Genomic DNA, 19,254 nt, shown 5'->3' with positions numbered 1-19,254 from the left:
AGGACCCTGAGGGACCTTATCAGGTACAAAAAGCCCCTCCATGTCCCTTGTCTCCTGTTGAGTCACAAAGGAGCAGGCTCAAGCAGTTAATGATTAGGACAACAGAGTCACAGAATCTTCAGTTCCTCCCTGAAGGACACAGTGTCTGATGCACATTCCTGAGCTGTGTTGCAGATACTATAACTGCCACCAGAGGGTAAAAGCTAACTGCATGATGATGACCAGACTGTAGCCATGACGTAAGCTGCTCCGTCTTGAGCAGCACTGAATCTATGGCTAGCACAATTCCAAGAACTGGCCTCAAGAGAATGGGAAAAAACTGACCCTGGAGTTGAAGATTAACTGTGGTTAAAACAATCAAGATGATGCTGACACAACAGGCTACCTGGCTCCAACAGATCTTAGCCCACCATACTCCCCTATTTCAAGGTGGATGGGATTGGTTTATGAACCTATTTTCTTGGATTCCCTCTGGGATTAGGTCAATGCTTGAAGGAATCCTTAAGTTGGGATTTTATCTTCTAGTCAAGGGATCATAATTGGCACGCCAACTCTTTGCAAAACAGTTACTTAAAACATTAGTAATGAGATGCCTCTTTTGGAATCTCAACAGGCACGTAAGGGAACCAAAGAATATTTCTTACACCATCTCAGATCCTTCCACTCTAAGAATCCTTCGTCGCCCATGCTCAGCTTGAAGTTACAGAAGACGTCTTCACCCCTTTTCCCTAGACATGGAAGGAAAATCTGGCAGTGGGGATTGTAACTGAGGAGATGAGACTGTAACTAGGGACTGTCAGCAACTCAGCATTGTTCCAAATCTATTTCTTTCTCTTTTTTTTGCCACACCACAAGGCTGGTGGGATCTTAGTTCCCCAACCAGGGATCAAACCCATGACCCCAACAGTGGAAGCATGTAGTCCTAACCACTGGACTGCCAGGGAATTCCCCCCAATATATTTCTTAATTATTACTATGCCTGACTTCTGCCATTAGCTTAGCTTAGCTTGCTGCTGATGGAGAAAGCTGTTGATGTGTATCGAGATTGAGGATTAGTTTTTCTATAGGCTTCACCCTTGTTCCTTATTCTCCAGGACTAAGTGACCAAAGATTTATGGGTCAGATAATGTTCCAACCACAAGCGAGACCTGACGGCTACTTGGAACCGCGTGATGGAGACAATCATCTCTGAAAATAGAAGACTGACCCCTCCCCTGCACGTAACCCCTTTCCCTCTTTTCCCGAGCAAAACCTGGGGGTTTAGGTCTTTGTGACATGAGTCTACCATCTCCCCAGGGTTTCTGGCTTCCTCAATAAGGCTATCTTTCCTTTTACCCTACACTTGTCTTTCAGTACTGGACTCTTGAGCAACGAGCCACGGAGCCTGGGTTTGGTAGCACTCTCACCTAACATCTGAGTGCTCCAGATCCTTTAGTTCGTTATTAAATATGTCCAAAGTCATAAGTAGTTTCTCAATATCATTCACTCCTAATTTCTAAAGTAAAAGCCCAGTGTTTACCTAATATTGCCAGGCACACAAGTGTGAAGCTTTTATCTGGTGCTGAAATGGCACAACTTGTCTCAGGACTTAATGAAGCTCAGGTTCTTTATGTCTTAGCGCAGAAGGAATTCAGCGAGAGGCAAAGTGATAGGTAAGAAGTAGACTTATTAATGTAAAGAGGTTGCAGGAAAACGGAGTTAGAAAGGATGGTCATGTCCCAGGTCTCGGGATGGGCCACCAAGTGAGGGTGCTTGGCTTTGAGCAGGAAGGAATTCAAGAGCGAACCACAGTAAAGTGAAAGCAGAGATACACATTCCATAGGCAGAATGCGGTCCATTTCAAAAGGCGAGAGGGTCCCGAAATATGGGTTGGTTAGTTTTTATGGACTGGGTAATTTCACAGGCTAATGAGTGGGGAAGAGGCAGGGATTTCCAGGAGTTGGGCCACTGCCCACATTTTGGCCTTTTATGGTCAGCCTTGGAACTGTCATGGCGCCTGTGGGTGTGACATTTAGCATATGCTAATGTTTACAATGAGTGCATAATGAGCTCAAGGTCTACCGGAGTCAGATCTTCTGCCATCTTGGGCCTGGTCGGCTCTAACCAGTTTTTTTTTTTTTTTTTAACATCTTTATTGGAGTATAATTGCTTTACAATGTTGTGTTAGTTTCTGCTGTAAAACAAAGTGAATCAGCTATACGTATACTTATATCCCCATATCCCCTCCCTCTTGCGTCTCCCTCCCACCCTCCCTATCCCACCCCTCTAGGTGGTCACAAAGCACCAAGCTAGTCTCCCTGTGTTCTGCAGCTGCTTCCCACTAGCTATCTATTTTACATTTGGTAGTGTATATAGAGAGAGTCCATGCCACTCTCTCACTTCGTCCCAGCTTACCCTTCCCCCTCCCCGTGACCTCAAGTCCATTCTCTACATCTGCATCTTTATCTAACCAGTTTTTGTCGTCTCCAGTTTTTCTCGACCACTGTGTTATTCTTGAAGGGTTGTGCCCTGCCCCCTTCCCTCCTGTTTCAGTTCTCTTGTCACCCATCTCTGTCCATTGGATTTACACCGTGGCAAAACGAATTGGCAGCAGCATCTGAAGCCATTTCAGCATCAGTGTCTACCTCTGTGAAGGCAACAGGTCCACAGGTGCTAAAGAAGAGCCGTTATTTGCTTCTACACCTGCATCTTGGGAGAATTAAACTTTAAATTATTTTTAATGGGAGGTAGGTCCCCATCAAAGCAATGGTGGGATGCGATGCAGCCCATTTACTTATAGCTGGTGGCATTTTTACTCCACAGCAGCTCACTAATTCCTGCTGTGCTTCAACTCCCTGTGTGGCCCTTCAACTTGTTAAAAAGCTTCAAGTGTCACGCTGAGATTCAGAGAGAATGGGGAACTTGGCCTGAAGCTCTAGAAGCTGGATATGGGGAAGGCCAGTGCAGAGGAGAAAGCTAATCACCCAACCCCAGGAGTTGCACGGAGGCTTAAAGAAAGTACAGTACATTCTTAGTGCACTTTGTGCTTCACAGTCCTCAACAATCCGGTGTGCTAAGTAGGTAACAGCATTGGCAATATTAGTCTCATTTTATGGATGAAACAAAGAATCCCGTCTGTGGACTTAAATGTCTTTTTCCACAGAGGCTGGGCAGGTCTGTGGCTGAACTGGCAGCAGGACACCACCCCTGCATTGACACTTCCTTATTTAAAGGGGCTCTTGTGGAACTTTTAGAACTTGAATTAGGATCCCTGGAAATCACCTCCCCACTTTCAGGAGGGAACCAAGGCCCTGAGTCTGCATGGCTGATGTGTTCAGCCTGCAGCCCACACAGAATCTCTGCGTACCCAAAGACTGGAACTCACTGAAAAGATCTGCATTCCCCACGGGCACAGAGGGCAAAGAAAGGCAAGTGTATGCACTAGACAGAATCTGGGCAAACTTTTGAGTTAGGAAGAAGATGAGGGAGAGGGGAGGGCAGAGGTGCCTGAGTGGCCAGACATTTGCTATCCGGCTGGCGGCCCGCAGACTGTTCCTTCGACAAGTATTTGATGAGTCTACTATGTTACCGGTCAAGGGCTGGGCTCTGGGGACACAGTGGTGAGAGGTGACCCCACTGCGTAGTGGGGGGATAAAGGACGATAATCAATGATGGTAGTTGTGCGGCTGTCTTTGGGTGGGGTGTTGATTGGTGACTCTAGGACGGCCACTGGACACCTCTGCTCAGTCACTGCTGACTGACAGATGCCACCCAGCATCTGGCCAGTGAGTACTGTGTTAGAGACCCACGGAGGGCCTGGGGATGGGAGACCCTGGAATGCGGGTTCTCCAGTCACCGGCAGCTCACCTCCTCCCTTATGGAGGGCACTGACAAACAAATGGTCTTGGTCTCAGGACGGTTCGGTATTACCCTCTTGTTGTCAAACCCAAGTTTGTGTGCCAACGCACAAAGGGGCCAAACAGACCGAAACATGCATTGGGCACACGAACTTGGCTTCGACAACTCTGAGCTGTCCTGTGTTAAACACTGGGGCAAGAGAGACAGAGTTGTGTGTGTTTAAAATACACAAGTAAGAATTTGCCTTAAAACCATCCAACCAACCAAGAATAGTCGAAACCAAAAAACATCTTAATCAAAAGAGAAACTTCCAGTGTGTGTCTCAAATTCAAGGAAGAAAACACATTTGGAGGTAGGATAGTTTTAGAAAGCCAATTCGAACATTTCAGTGGTCGAGACCATTTAGAATTAAACCCCAACTGAATAGTTAATAAACAGAGCAGCCATTTCTGTAACACAATGAGGAGGTTTTAAGGTCAAAGCCTACTTTTATCATAGGGTTCCTAGGGACACGTTGTGTCTTGCTCCTGTCATTGTCCCCTCAGGCCAGAGGATGGGGGAGAGCGGCAAGCCAGGCTGGGGAATTTCTCCAGCTGAGGAATGCGGGGCCTCTTATCCCACCAAGCTCAGCGCCCAACAGCTTCTGATAAAACTCAAGTAACACTCTGTCAGAAGTGGAGCCCCCGCCCGTTCATCAAGTAAATGGCTTTCTGTTTTCACCAGTTAACAAACCCTATTCTGTGTTGTGCGGCTGGAAACCTATTCTGTATTTGCTACAGACCTCTGTGTGGGTTTTAGAAGAATAGATTCTTGCTCTCAAAAATCTTCAACCTCAGCAGGGAAGACTGCTCAAACGAGCCATTTGAGGGCTGTACTGTTACAGAAATTGGGTAAGAGGGACGGGGAAGGGCTTAAGAGGGGGCTCCATTTGTGTGTGTGTGTGCAGGGGGTGGGGACTATATCATATGAATTTCTATGTAGACATATCATAAACTATCTTATCAGGAATCACTTGGTGTGTTTCTGTGTTCTGCAGTGAACTCCCTTATATGTATATCCTGGTGATTGCTTGGGAATATATCTAGCCGATAAACTTTTGGCACTGGAATTGCTTGGTTAAAGGGTGGACATTTCCAAATTATTTTCCTAGAAGGCAGCACCGGTCTCCTGTCCCTCCCTTCTCCTCCCTTCCCCACATATCCTCCAGGTCCTTACCAGCTGGCTGCAGGAAGCATCTTAATTTTTGCCAATTCTATATGTGAAGATAGTATCCTGTTGTTGTTTGGATTTGCACTGTTATGTTTATTGGATGCTTGTATTTCTTTTTCTAGGGACTGGCTGTTGGTTCTTAGAGGGAACTTGAACTGGAGTTTCCCTCATTTTGTCAACACTGTGGTAAATTGCTGGTTTTCTTGTCTTTCACCAGCCCCTCCCCCTATGCCTCATCCCTCAGACTAGGAGATCCAGCAACCTGGTCTTCTGGAAATCTCGCTTCCCCAGCCTCTAGTGCAGTGTCTGCCTGTGCTGGTTTCCTTTTGGCTAAATCTTATTCCATCTGCCACATTTGTGGCTGACTCAGCGTTACATTTCAGCCTTACTTTCTAAAAGGGAAGGTGGAGCGGGCGTGGACTAGGTCTTTGAGAAGCTCCAAAGGAAAACAAATTGCGCCTCCTAGCTTGAGCCAGGAAATACAACAAAGAATACTCCCTCCCCGCAACAGTGAAGGGAAAAAAAAGTCAATCCTAAGTACTCCAAGCAGTGCCAAATTCTGGGCAACTTATTCAAGAGACTTCACCATATACAAGACGAGATAGTCCTGATGTATTTACTGGAAACCGTGTTAGGGTAGGGGATTCTGATTTAGACTTGTAGACATGACTGTAGTTTAGAATTCTCACCAAAATTTTTTTCCTTCCAATCTAATTCGACAAATATTCACTGACCAGCTACATGTGCTGAGCATATTGGGGGAGACAGCGATCTCCAAGATTGGGCTCCTGCTCCCTTTCCCCTTCCCGCTAGATAAAATGAGCCCAGTAATCTATGCCAAGTGCCATTTTAGTGTTATCAAAAAACTGTTGATGGGGAAGGAGCAGTCACTTCCTGATGGCTGCTGACCAGGTCAAGGTCAGTGGCCCCTGACAGGCAAATGGATGGGCAGACAGACTTCTTGGAGTGAGACTTGGGAAGGCAAGCTGGGGTCCCACTTGGTTTCACAAGACCTGGAGGATCTCATTTTAAAGTGCTTCTTAAGTGGATTTTGTATCTGATTGCATTCAGGCATTCTTCACAGCTCTTAATGGTTTTGAAATGGATGAAATGCAAGTGGAGGGAGGCCAAAGTGCAAGACCCAAGCTGTGTCAGAGATGGGTTAAGGTGCTCCAGGGAGAAGATTTCCTGTATGCAAATGACCCTCGGCCCTTTGAAGTGCACCCCACTCTGGAAACTCTGGAAACCTATGGGAACTGTGAGATAATAAATGATGTTCTATTAAGCCACTAAGTTTGTGAGAATTTGTTACAGCAATATAAAACAAATACAAACACTTTAAAACTTTTTTAGTGAAGTATATTGTGCTTTCATAAAAGTGTACAAATAGTTAGGGTTACAGGTTAGTGAATTTTTCCAAAGTCAGTACCATGGAACCACGACCCAGGTCAAGAAAAAGAATATTACTAGAACCCCAGAAGTTCACCTCCTGCTTCTTCACAACCACTGCCCAGTCCCTCTTACCCAAAGCTTTTACATTTCTAATTTCTAATCCCATAGGTTGGTTTTCCACGGTTTTGACCTTTTTATAATCATCAGTGTACGTGTATGTCTGCTTCTTTTTGCTCAACATTGTGTTGGTGAAAGTCATCCATGTTGTTTGTAGAAGTTTGTTCATATTCATTGTTGTATAGTATCCCATTGCATTGAATCTATACAAAGATTCAGCACCACTTATTGAAAAGATCATTCCTATAATACTGATCTATCATGCTATTTCATCAGGAATCAATTGTTCATGTGTTTGTGTGGCTGAGGTGGTTTTTTTCTTTTTTAATGCCTTATTCTGTCTGTCTCTTCTTATATTAATACCATTCTGTCTTCAGTACTGTAGCTTTATACTTTATAAAAGTCCTTGCTATTTGGCATGGTAATCAGTCCTCTCCCATTGTTCTTCATATTTAAGGTTATATCAGCTATTCTTGACCTTTAAATTTCCATATAATTTTTAAACCATTTTCTAAATTTCCAAAAAATTCTGCCAGGATTTTGTGATTAGAGTGCATTCCTTTAGAATTACTATCTGTATCATACTGAGTCTTCCAATCCATGAAGATTTGTTTAGGTGCTGTTTAATTTCTTTTAATAACTTTTTATAGTTTTATGTATAGAGGTGTTGTACAGTTTTGTTGGGTTATTCCTAAATATTTATTCTTTTAATGTTAAAGTAAATGGTATCTTTTACTTCCATTTTTGTGGTGCTGATTTTTATATTGATCTTGTATCCAATACACTTAGGAAATTTACTTATTATTAGTCAGCTAGGGTTGACATAACAAATACCACAGACTGAATGGCTTAAACAACAGAAATTTATTTTCTCACAGTTCTGGAGACTAGAAGTCCAAGATCAAGGTACCACCAGATTTGATTTCTTCTTAGGCCTCTCTCCTTGGCTTGCATATGGCCATCTTCTTTCTGTGTCTCCCAGAAATTTTACAAGCCGAGAACTCTGACCAACACAAGAGATCAGATCATCACTGACTATTCCATTATTCTCTTTTTCATAACACCCAGTGTTTTTGATTCATAGCATTATCCACAGTTTACAGTTGGATATTTAAATGTTTGTTTAGAGGACCCTCTTCCAACAAATTGTGACTTTCAAAAGGGCAAGATCCTTCCTTGTTTAATTCACTATCAAATATTTAATACCCAACATACTTCTAGGAACATAGTAGGCACTTAATAAATATTTGGTAAATTAATAAATGAATCCCTACTGAAGGAAAATAAGTATGTATGAGAGATTTCTTTAAATTATTTTTATGATTGTAGTTTCCACTTTCAGTAATGATAGAATAGGTAATTCAGACCTGCAGAAAACAATTAGAAAGTTGGACAAAATAATTTTGAAAAATTGGCTTAATAATCAATAGATCACCCGAATTCAATAACCAGCGCAGCCTTCCTGAACCCAGGGTGCTGTGCTCAGGATTTTTAGCCAGCAAATGTGAAGTGGTGAGTCAGGAGCCCTTACCACTTGCTCCCACTTCAGTGGGAGACATTTAATAATGGTCACTGAAGTAGGATGAAGCAGTTTATAAAAGTTTGGGTTTTTCATTCTTCTATAATTATGTCATGAATCAGGGGCAACGGTCTGATGAGACCAGGTATTTACTTGGAAGAAAGCTTCGTGGTGCGTGTGACTCAATGTTCCAACAGGAATCCTAGACTCAGAGCGGCTGTGAGAAAGCATTCAGTCCCCTGTGGGTATCTGGGTGAGCTTGTGTGTGGAACCCCTTTGGATGTGAGGCAAACATATACACCTCCCCATGGAGAAGCTGGAGCTGTGGTCTTTGGACTGAGTTTCATGAGTTTACAAGCCCAGCTGGAGCTGAATTGCACAAAAAAGTGTTGCGCTCTGAGAAAGTGGCCAGGGTTGGTAATAATAAGGCTGTTAGGAGTTGGGCTGCTTCCAGCTGTAAGGGGACACTGGGATGTGAAGACTGCAGGGCACAATCCTATCTGCTGCCCCTTGGGAGCTCAGAAACTGGAAGGTCTTTCTGGACACACTTAGCCCAGCGATACAACAATCTGCACAGGGTGAGTTTAATGCAATAATAACAATTCCTTGCATGAACATAGTACCTTTTGTATTTTAAAATATTTCCTGGTTCACATCCCTGCCTGTGAATCAGAAACAACAACTCCTGTGGAGCATGCTGAAAATATCGACCCCTGGACCCCTGTCCCAGACTTACTGAGTCAGAACTTCTGATGGGCAGAGGGGTCCATCCAGGCCATGCCAGTGAGAAGCCAGTCCTGGGTATCACTGCACCAGACTATGCTAATTCTAGATCCTTGCCACTCACAATATGGTCTCTGGACCAGCAACTTCCACATCACCTGGAACTTGTTAGAGATACAGACTCTCAGCCCTTCTCTGGCCTCTTGAATCAGACTCAGCATTTTAGTAAGGTCCTGGGTGGTTTGGGTGGGGGGTTGCCATGTAAAATACAGGACACTCACTTATATTTAAATTTCAGAGAAACAACAAATAATTTTTTGGTATGACTCATGTATTTGAGACACATATTAAAAAATTATTTGTTATTTATCTGAAATTCAAATGTAACTGAAAATTATTTTCATTTGCTAAATTTCTCAATCCTGTTGAGTGCACATCATTATAGTCTGAGGAGTCTGCACTATACAATGGCCTGTTCCTCCAATCAGCATCATAAAGGCATCCCGTTGTATTTTTTTTTTTAATTTATTTTTATTTATTTATTTTTGGCTGTGTTGGGTCTTTGTTGCTGCGCGCAGGCTTTCTCTATTTGCGGCGAGTGGGGGCTACTCTTCGTTGTGGTGCGCGGGCTTCTCGTTGCGTTGGCTTCTCTTGTTGCAGAGCATGGGCTCTAGGCACGTGGGCTTCAGTAGTTGTGGCTTACGGGCTCAGTAGTTGTGGCTTGCGGGCTCTAGAGTGCAGGCTCAGTAGTTGTGGCGCACGGGCCTAGTTGCTCCATGGCATGTGGGATCTTCCCGAACCAGGGCTCGAACCTGTGTGCCCTGTATTGGCAGGTGGATTCTTAACCACTGCACCACCAGGGAAGCCCAATCCCATTGTATTCTGAATGCATTTGTTGGAAAAAATTTTTTCCACTTAAATATGATTAAGCTTTTGAATGTTTCTCTTATAAATTGAAATAGTATTCAAGTAGAATCTGAACTGAAACTGCTTTTTCAATTTATATTGTTTAGTTCAGGATACCAGAAGAAAAAAGAAAACAAAATGTAAACTAAACATTAATTACTAAATAGGTAACTTACGTTATTTATCAAAAGAGGAACATAATATGAAAATTCTATCCTAAGTAATAAAAAGCACATCTAACATTTTAGAGGTATAATTCAATATAGTCACAAAGATTTATTTGAGCCCCACTAACTTAGTATACAATTAAAAATGGTAATTTAATTAAAATGTCAACAAACAGAAAATGTTCCATTATAGAAAATAGTCCTTCAGAAATCAAACTATTTTGTAATTAGAGTTATTATGTATATATTAGACAAAAGGTGTTTTTCTGTTTTAGGGTGAAGGTGTATGAGGAACTGTTGCCGTGAAGGGGCACCAAGGGGTTGTGTAGGCACGATTGCTGCTTATTAACTGTCATATTGTCCCACTGTTGGATATCAGGAAAACATATTTGCCAAAATAGTAAAATCTCTAAAGAGAACCTAAACTCACATATGTTTTAGGAAATTAATTTCTTAAATTAAATTAAGAAAAAAATGTAAGGATGAAATCAAGACCTTGGACATCTGCTTCAAATTCTGAAAAAAAAAAATTACATTTCCTTGGTCATATGGCTTTCTCATCCTGCTTTCAGTTTGGTTTCCAGCTTAGCGGGCTAAGAATATGGCACCCTTTGCCTTCTCTGACCTGTTTTTTTTTTAGCACACTTCAGGATGTCCAATGTTGAAAGGCCCCCGCCATCTGCAGGGAGGTGCAGATAATCCCGGGTTATATGGCTCAGATTGGCCGGCACATCGTTTACGCTGTGACAAGCCCTCCCCGCCCAAGTGTGTTTTGACTCATGCTGGGCTGAGTCACATAGAATAGATAGATAGTTTATCAGCACATGTCCTACAGATCATATTATCATCTTACAAACATAGCGCATTAGCGCACAGGCCGGGAAGCTGGGGCAGTTGGAGCGCTTCCGGCCCCGGTGTGTCACTGCTGCGGAGTAAACAGGTTCGGATTCCACTCGGCAGGCAGCGGCAGGGGCTCAGGGCTGCAGCCCATTCACGGGTAGGTGGGCGTGGGGGGTGAGTGCGCGGCTGCTCCTGAAACTGGGGGATTGTGGGGAAGGCGAGGGTAGGGGCATGGGGCACCTGTGGAGGGGGCGGGGGACAGCGCTTCCTTGTTTATGTCTGTCCCTGCTGTGCTGAGGCTTGACAGGGGTGAACCTCCCAAACGAACACGGATTGAGGATTATGCAGGGCCTGGAATTGAATGGGGAAGGAGAGCCTGTGAGCGGGCAGGTCTAGGTAGCCGGGCTGCTGCTGTGGCCGGGTCTCCACACTCCGGCTCCTGTTAGTGGGTTACTCCCAGCATCACCCTTGTTCCCAAGGCTGAGCTCAAAACTTTCTGGTCCACAGTGCTGTCCAGGGGTGATAAATCAACTTGTTTGTGCTTCCTCAGTGCCCTGAAAGGGATGATTGACATCTGGCCGGGGAAGTCTGTCCTCCAGGAGAGGCGTGGGGGTGAGGGTGGGAAAGTGATTGGAAACCCGGAAGAGGATTGTCTAGTTTTATAAGCAGTTTGACTGTGCTGGTGGCTCTTCTTTTATATCTATATATAAATATATATAAATATATATTATATATATATTTATAATATATATATTTATTTTTATATAAATATATATTTTATATATTAATAATAATATATTATTAATATAATAATATTAATATATTATTATATATTATATATATTTATATATTTATATATATATTAATAAATTTATTTATTTATTTATTTATTTATTTATTTATTTATTTATTTATTTTTGGCTGTGTTGGGTCTTCATTGCTGCGCACGGGCTTTCTCTAGTTGCCGCGAGCAGGGGCTACTCTTTTTTGCTGTGCACAGGCTTCTCATTGTGGTGGCTTCTCTTTGTTGCAGAGCACGGGCTCTAGGCGGGCGGGCTTCAGTAGTTGTGGTACGTGGGCTCTAGAGCGCAGGCTCAGGAATTGTGGCGCACGGACTTAGTTGCTCTGCGGCAGGCGGGATCTTCCCGGACCAGGGCTCGAACCCATGTCCCCTGCATTGGCAGGTGGATTCTTAACCACTGCGTGGCGGCTCTTCTGATGGACCAAATCCTCTCCCATAACTTAGGAGCTGGGTGTTCTTCCAAAGAACCTCTGTAACCATACCTGATAGAGAAAAATCCCCAGATGCTCATGCACCTTTTGTTCTTACATATAACTGGGAACAAGGTGTGTCTTAATTTCTTTTTTTTTTTTTTCCTTTAAATAACTGACATTTTTTGAGGTTTACTAGGTGCCAGGTACTGTCTTAAGCATGTGACACAAATTATGATGCGTGATCCTCCCACTAATCCTATGAGCTCAGTGCTGCTGTCACACGGCGTCAGGATGAGAGCACCGAGTTTCAGAGAGGTTAGGTCGCCGTCTCAGGGACATGCAACAGTCGGCGGGGGAGGCAGGACTCCAGCCCTGAGACTGTCCTCTTGATCCTGTCTGGAGCCTCTGCCTCCCTTGGCCAGATTTTCTAGTTTAACAAATTACCGTAAAATAATGGGTGTCCCCAGGGGAACTCTGATCAGGTGACATAAAATGTAATTTAATTTAGAATTTGGCTGAAATATTGTGACTACTGTGACTGACCTCACCTGAATACTTACCCTCTATTTCCCCCACTGTTTCTATCAGAAAACTCACTCTGCATTCTACCTCTGGGGTCCAGGCAGTGGCCTTATGTGAGGATAGAAAGGAATTTGTGGGCCATTAAAGCCCCTGGTCTGTCATGTTATTGCCTCCACTGTACCTTGGTGTCACCAGAAGTTCCCATTGGTTACAGTCATTCCCTTGGATCCAGCAAGGCTGATGATAGGTGTCTTCTGCACCTGGTGGATACACCTGGAAAAATGCTGTGGAAGGCCTGGAGCTGGTCAGTCCAAAGGGAAGAGGGATCTGGGGGGCTCTAAGGGGCAGGTGGGGAGGAGGGGAGCCAGGCCTCTCTCCCCATGGCTGGTCCAGGTGACCCCCCTGGCACCAGCTCCATGCCCTTCTCCCCTCTCCCCCTCTGCTGCTGTCCCCCTCCCAGCCTCGCAGAGGGAGCACCAAGGATGGCTTGGCACCTGTATTGTGGACTTTGTTGAGTCTCCTCCCAGACTCTCCTAGAGCCTTCACACCTCAAATTCTCTGAGATATAAGCCCTGTACCCGACCCCCACCCTCTTCCAGCCCAGCCTGTCATTTGACAAGAAGTGAGAGGACTAGGTGACCAGAAAGTCCCCCCTCCCACCTGGAACCCTGGCATATGATTCTAAGTGGAGACTAGTGTTCCGCTGCCAAAGGACGTGTTTTTCCAGTCATGCCCTCTGGCTCGGGATCACAGATGGTTCTGTAAAGTGATTCTGATATACCTGGCTTGGGGAGGGAGCATGGAAAACTATTCGACCAAACCCGGAAAAGTGGTCCTTTCGCCTTCCTCACAGTCCCTGCAGGACTCTCCCTGACCCCCTACTCCAACCCCCCATCACGCACTGGAGGACATCTCTCCTCTTCTGGCTCGCACAGCAGCTCCTTCAGTCTCTGTTGTCGAATCCACACGCTGCATTGAAATGTATCCCTTTAAACATCTGTTCGCCCCTCCAAATTGAGAGCTCAGAGGCAGGGACATTCATCTTTCTGCATTTAATGAGTGTCCCCAAATGTCAGTTATTTAGGGTTCCTGGGAATCAAAGAACACAAATACACACCAAGTAATAAACTGGCTCCATACCCAGGGTTTCTGGGTTGAGGTTCAGAGGTGGGAGCCTGGCGTCTGTTACTGCGTGACCTAGTGTCGGTGGCTGACTTGAGGGGCCAAGCTCTGAGCCCAAGTCTGGGGCCCCTCAGGTGGTTGCTCCCGTCAGTAAACCCTGGTTCCGTTCATGGACAGATAAAGTAAAATTAAACAAATGGTCAGATGATTCAACTTGTATTATGTGCTGTGAAGTAAGTAAGCAACAGTCTGAGAGAGAGATTAGCAGGAGGCTCTACCTTAGATGAAGAGGCAGGGGAGGCCACACTGAGGAGGGAATGCAGAAGTTGAGTTCAGGGGTGTCAGGGTGGGGAGAGTCGTGTCAATGGGGGGAACGTCTAGGCAGAGGGAGCAGCGTTTGCAGGGTCTGAGGTGGGAGGAAGCAGGTGGTGGACGGGCTCGGAGGAGGAGAGCAGTGGGGGTGAGTGGGAGGGGCTGGCTGAGGGCAGGTCGTGCCAGCGTCTTACTGGGCCCTGTGAGGAGCTGGGATCTCCCTCTCATTCCAAAGGGAAGTCTCTGGAGGACTTGGGCCGGGTGGCAGCATGATCTAGTTCTCTTTGGTGATGGTGATGCTCACCGTCGTGTAGCAAATGGATTGGATGTGGGTGAGTGGGAAGTCAGGAGACCAGCTGAGAGGCTTTTGCACAACTGAGGCCAGATGTGGCAGTAATTGGTGGTGAGAAACACATGCCCCTACAGAATAAATTGGATGTGTGAATGAGTGTGTGTGTGTGTGTATGTGTGCATGTCCATATATTGGGTGGTCAGGGTGAGGAAACAGAAAGCATAAAGGAGTGACCTCCAGATAAATATGGAGTCATTGTCAAAATGGGAAATTAAGGCAGACAGGGATGGATAGATTCTAAATGAGTAAGTTTGGAGGGAATCGTGTTTCTTTTGAGATATGCGTGAGATATCCAAGTGGGTATGTCAAGGAAGCAGCTGTATATAGACACCAGATGTCACTGTAAATTAAGACTGATTTTTATAAGTGCCTCTTATTTTACTGTTCACTTTATTAGTTATTTATTGCTGCATAAAAATTACCCCAGCACTTAACATCTTCAAATGATAAACATTTGTTATCCCACAGCTTCTAAGGGTCAGAAACCCGGTTTCTGGCTCAGGTTCTGGCTCAGGGTCTTTCATGAGGTCTAGATTTTTGCCAGGGCTACAGTCATCTGAAGCCTTGACTGGGGCTATAGGATCTGCTAAGACAGCGTCTACCCACACGGCTGTTGGCAGGAGGCCTCAGTTCCTCTCCACAGGAAGCTTCCCCATAGAGCTGCTTAAGCATCCTCAGGACATGGTGGCTGGCTTTCCCCAGAGTGAGTAATCCGAGAGAGGAGCAATACCTTATGGGACTGAGTCTCAGAAGTCACACACCATCACTTTCACCACATTATATTCATTAGAAGTGAGTCACTAAGTCCAGCCCAAGCTCAAGGAGAGAGGAATTAAGCTCTACCTTTTTAGAGGGAAGAATGTCAAAGAATTTGTGCATATAATTTAAAGCCATCACATCCACCAAAGCTTTTTTTCCAGGAAAAAAAGGCATTTTGGGGAGCAGAGAAGAGGCAGATTCAGGGACAGATGCAGGTGCCACTCACTTAGCACCTTGGGGGAATGAAAGCTGCTGCCATTTATTGTTCACGAAAGCTGGGATCAGCAAATGATCACCCTCAGGCCTGGCACTGCCAGAGCAGGCTAGCACTGTGAGCCATGGAGACCAAACTGGAGTAACCCCCTCCGTCCCCATTCCCCCAGACTCTCAGCACCTGTCTACCTGGCCAGCTGTATCTCACTGCTGCCCAAGGCCCGCGCTGGTTGCCATTCACATATTGGAGACTCCACTGTTGGCAACTGCCAGGCACCAAGCAGTCGAATCTCTGTGCAAGAGCTGGTCACTTACCAGCTGCCCAACTTGAGGTGAGTGGGAGGAGAGGACGCACAGGCACCTGGGTGTCACTGGGGCAGAGAGCGAAGCTGACTGTAGCAGGTCCCCCCTCGCCTGCTCCATGCTCATGGCCTGCCAGGCCTTTCCCTCTTGGGCCAGTCGCTCTTATCCTGAGAATGTCTCCAGTAGGTGGCAACTGGGCAGAAGCGTGGACGCAAGGTCAGTGCTCAGGCAGGCCCATCCCAGGCAAGCAGGGAGGCCAAGCGTTTTCTCTTTTGTTATGTAAGTATTGTACTTACATAAAATATTTACTATCTTGCCCTTTAATAAAAAAGTTTGCTGACCCTTGCAATAAAGCAAACAGTTTTTCCAGGAAAAAAAATTTTTTTTTCCTCTGTGAATCTAACCTTTGTGAGTCTCTGATTGTTGACATTTCATTCAGAGCCTGAAACACTCGGCACTGGAGGGGAATGAACCTGACCACACTCTGTGCCAGTGTCTTTTCTGTTGCAGTGAGGGACACCGCAGTTCCCTCCTTTCTCATAGTCCCAAGTGTTTTCTTCTCTGGAAGATGCTCTGTGGCTGTGGACAGGGCAGCCAAATCTAGGGAGGCTTGTTCTCGTGATTGTGCGCTCACCATGGGAAGCCAGATCTCTAGCAAAGAACTGGAATGAGAGTCCTGGAACCATGCATCTTTGATGTCAAGTTCAGTGCAGGCCCAGGCTAAAGCTCTGCGTTCTTTTGCTGTCTCAGAAACGTCTCCTTGGTTGTAAACATTTTCTCTGACAGGTTATTGTTTTATTTGTGTTGAGGGCTTCCAGACTGGATCCTGGAGAGGGTAATTTTCCTCTCTTCTGCTTTGGTATAGCATACCATGGTGATATTTCTATAGCTCTGCAGAAAGTTAATGCTTAGAAAATTACATCTTATGTAATTGCCTGAAAGACTGGGTTGAATGGAGTTCATGCTATGAAGAAGAGATTAGCTTTGTGAATTTGCCAGGGGACTCTCCTTCCCCCAAGCTGCTAAGTGACTGGCATCTGCATCTGTCCCTGAATCTGCCTCCTCTCTGCTCCCCAAAGGGGCTTTTTTTCCTGGATGGAATGACTCACGGGCTCTTGTCATAAAACCACTTTCCCAATCTCAGCACCCGCCCGTGGGGCTACTACCTCCTGGGTTAAGGTCCATCCTTTCCAGTTGTCCAGGGAGGCCTGGCCTCAGCCCTGTCCTGCACAGGATGCCAGCAGCTGGGCTGGACCTGGGATTTAGGAGCTGGTATTTCTTAGCTTCGCAGGATCTCTGGAGGTTACAGTGTAGATCCCCAGCATACATGGTCATCACTTACCATTCTTAGAGTCTCTAGTTTTCATTACACACATTTGTAAACAGAACCTCTGATAGGCAAAACCCTGATTTAAATCCTAGCACTTTCAAAACCCCCTTAGTTGAAGGATAGTACCTCTTTCTCTGCTTGGCAAAAACACAGAGAAAATAGTGAACGTGGTTAGATGACAGACAGGATAGACTCTTTTCCACCAAAATACTGAGACTGATGTTGGTTTACAAATATTTAAAAATAGAACACAAAGGCGTCAAGAATAGACCATTTCTCTAATATAGGGACTTGAATTATATTTCTCTAAATTACTGCATAGAAATTAATGTACATATTAATGTACAGATCTGGTTACTTTTCAAGGATTTATTGGCCTAAGAAAATAAAGGAAACTCCACAAAAGAATCAGAGCCATGACTGGCTGATCTAGAACACACACACCCTGGACAGCAGGTGGGTCTTCCAGCTTCAGGTACTCTTGGATGACTGACTGTCCACACTGTTCAAAAGCAGTTCATTGTACTTTGGCTTTTTGGTTTGCTTTTATGTGTAGACTTGGATTATGTGCAGAGATTTCCTCAAAGGAGCTAGGCTGCTTAATTCTTTCTCTTTAAAAAAATTTTCTCCATTAATGGCTAAAGTCTTTAATCTCTTGTTCTCAGGCTGATGCTTGGCATTGCTTTATGGAGGCTTTTATGTCAAAAGTCAAAGCCTTAAGACCTTTGCAGCTTAGGTGCTCCTGAGCTGAAGGTAACAGAGTAAGGAAAGTGGTAAAAGAAAAATTAAATGCAGAGATTTATGGTTTGGGATGAGATGGAGTAGGCACACTTCACCTTGTCTCTTCCACTAAATGTAGCTATAAAACCTGGACTTATTACACAGAACAGCAATGTGAAGACCCTGAAAAGTAAGCAGTTGCAAGAGAAGAAGGGAAGGACACCCTAATTCAAAGTAGAACAGAACCTGTGGTCTGTTTCCCATTTTTCCCCTCCAGTATTCCCCAGCCTGGACTCAAGGCAGCCTGAAACCCAGAATTGAGCACAAAGCACCTAATTTTGTTCCAGGAGTGAAAACAGCCTCCTAATGCTCAGAGAGTGGGGGTAAATCCCTGTCTTTTTTCTTTTTCTTTTCTCCACCCTCTAATGCCTTAGGCCCCCGTAGGATTGTGTAGTACTAGCAGCAGTGAGGGGCGATGGGGAGAAGGTTGGTAGTGGAGGACCTCAGTCACCCAGACTTTGGGATAAGGGATCCTTCCTTTCTGAGCAGAGGAGCTGTGGTCCCCAGAGGGTGGAGGAAACTCTCATTGCTTTTTTCCTTGCACTGTCCTCCCACTGTTTGGCCCAACACAGTGCAGTTGTAGGACATGCACAGCAAAGCAGGGTAGCTAAAGCACCAGGTCTCTGGCCAGAGGACTGAAAAGCAAGCCCCAGGAACCTAAAAGGACCAGAGAGATCACCGAGAGGGAGAAGCTCTGGAGAACAACCCCAAAAGGTTGCTTATGAGCTCCTGGGTTCATTCCCGAGCTGCACCTGCATAGATCTGACCCTAACCAGCGTTGGCAGTCTGTTAGAACCCCTGTCCCAGATGGCCACTAGGTGGCGCCCACAGAACAGCTGAAGAGCACTGCAAAGTCAGAAGACTGATCTGACGTGGGAATCACAACCTCCGAGGGCAGGTTGGAATGTGAGGTCTGAACCCAACCAAATTGATCACTTACTGTGTTAGTTATCAACTTATTGCCTCTCAACTTGGAATGCACTCTTCAGTGTGTGTATTCTGTGATATATAATGGAATTCCTTTAAGTATTTGTCCTTTGAAGTGAATACCATTGTTAACCTTTCTCAGTAAAGGACACTGGAGTGACAGTGTAGTAGGAAGAGGCTTCCTGCCTTTCCCAGGGGAGGATCAGCATTGTGGGACATCTACTGGAGACTGCCCCAGTCATGGGCACAGAATATGGTCCCTTTGCAACCTGGCAGCCTTGGCTAGCAATAACTTTCTGCAGCTCTCTTGATGCAGAAAACAGAGGCTTGTGTGGCCCATTTGCTCTGTGGGCCTCCTGCCCTCCTTCAGAAGGAAAATGGAGAATTTGCCAGCAGATCTCCTTTAAAAGAATTGTTAAGGGAAGTTTTTTAGACAGAAAGCAAATGATACCAGAGGGGAACTTGGAACAATAGGAATGAAGGAAGAACAACAGATATGGTAAATATCAGGGTAGATATGACAGGCTAGCTTCCTCCTCATGAGTTCTTTGAAACAAGTTTGATGATCTGAAGCCAAGAAATCTAACACTGATATAATACATAGGACAACGACAACATAAAGGTGAGAGCATAAGGGGACCTATATGGCAATAGGTTTCTTTTTTATTTTAATAAATTTATTTATTTTATTTATTTATTTTTGGCTGAG

General features: G+C 45.0%; 1 protein-coding gene across 4 annotated transcripts in view; it reads left to right on the top strand.

The window, feature by feature from the left end:
- Positions 1-10,713: 10,713 nt before the first annotated feature.
- Positions 10,714-19,254, top strand: part of LRRC2 (leucine rich repeat containing 2) — a 35,705-nt gene continuing 27,164 nt past the window's right edge. The window contains exons 1-2 of one of the 4 annotated variants that reach the window (XM_082414250.1): positions 10,719-10,867; positions 17,205-17,294. The gene's annotated coding sequence lies outside the window, so the exon portion shown is untranslated. Of the gene's footprint in view, positions 10,868-15,412; positions 15,538-17,204; positions 17,295-19,254 lie in introns of those variants that run through there. The other 3 variants (XM_082414252.1, XM_082414249.1, XM_082414251.1) reach the window with 3 other exon arrangements.

The sequence above is a fragment of the Balaenoptera physalus genome (assembly GCF_965194825.1).
Source record: "Balaenoptera physalus genome assembly, chromosome: 11".
Classification (NCBI taxonomy): Eukaryota; Metazoa; Chordata; class Mammalia; order Artiodactyla; family Balaenopteridae; genus Balaenoptera; species Balaenoptera physalus.
Note: the sequence above shows the minus strand (reverse complement) of the source record. Positions and strands in the feature narration are given on the sequence as shown.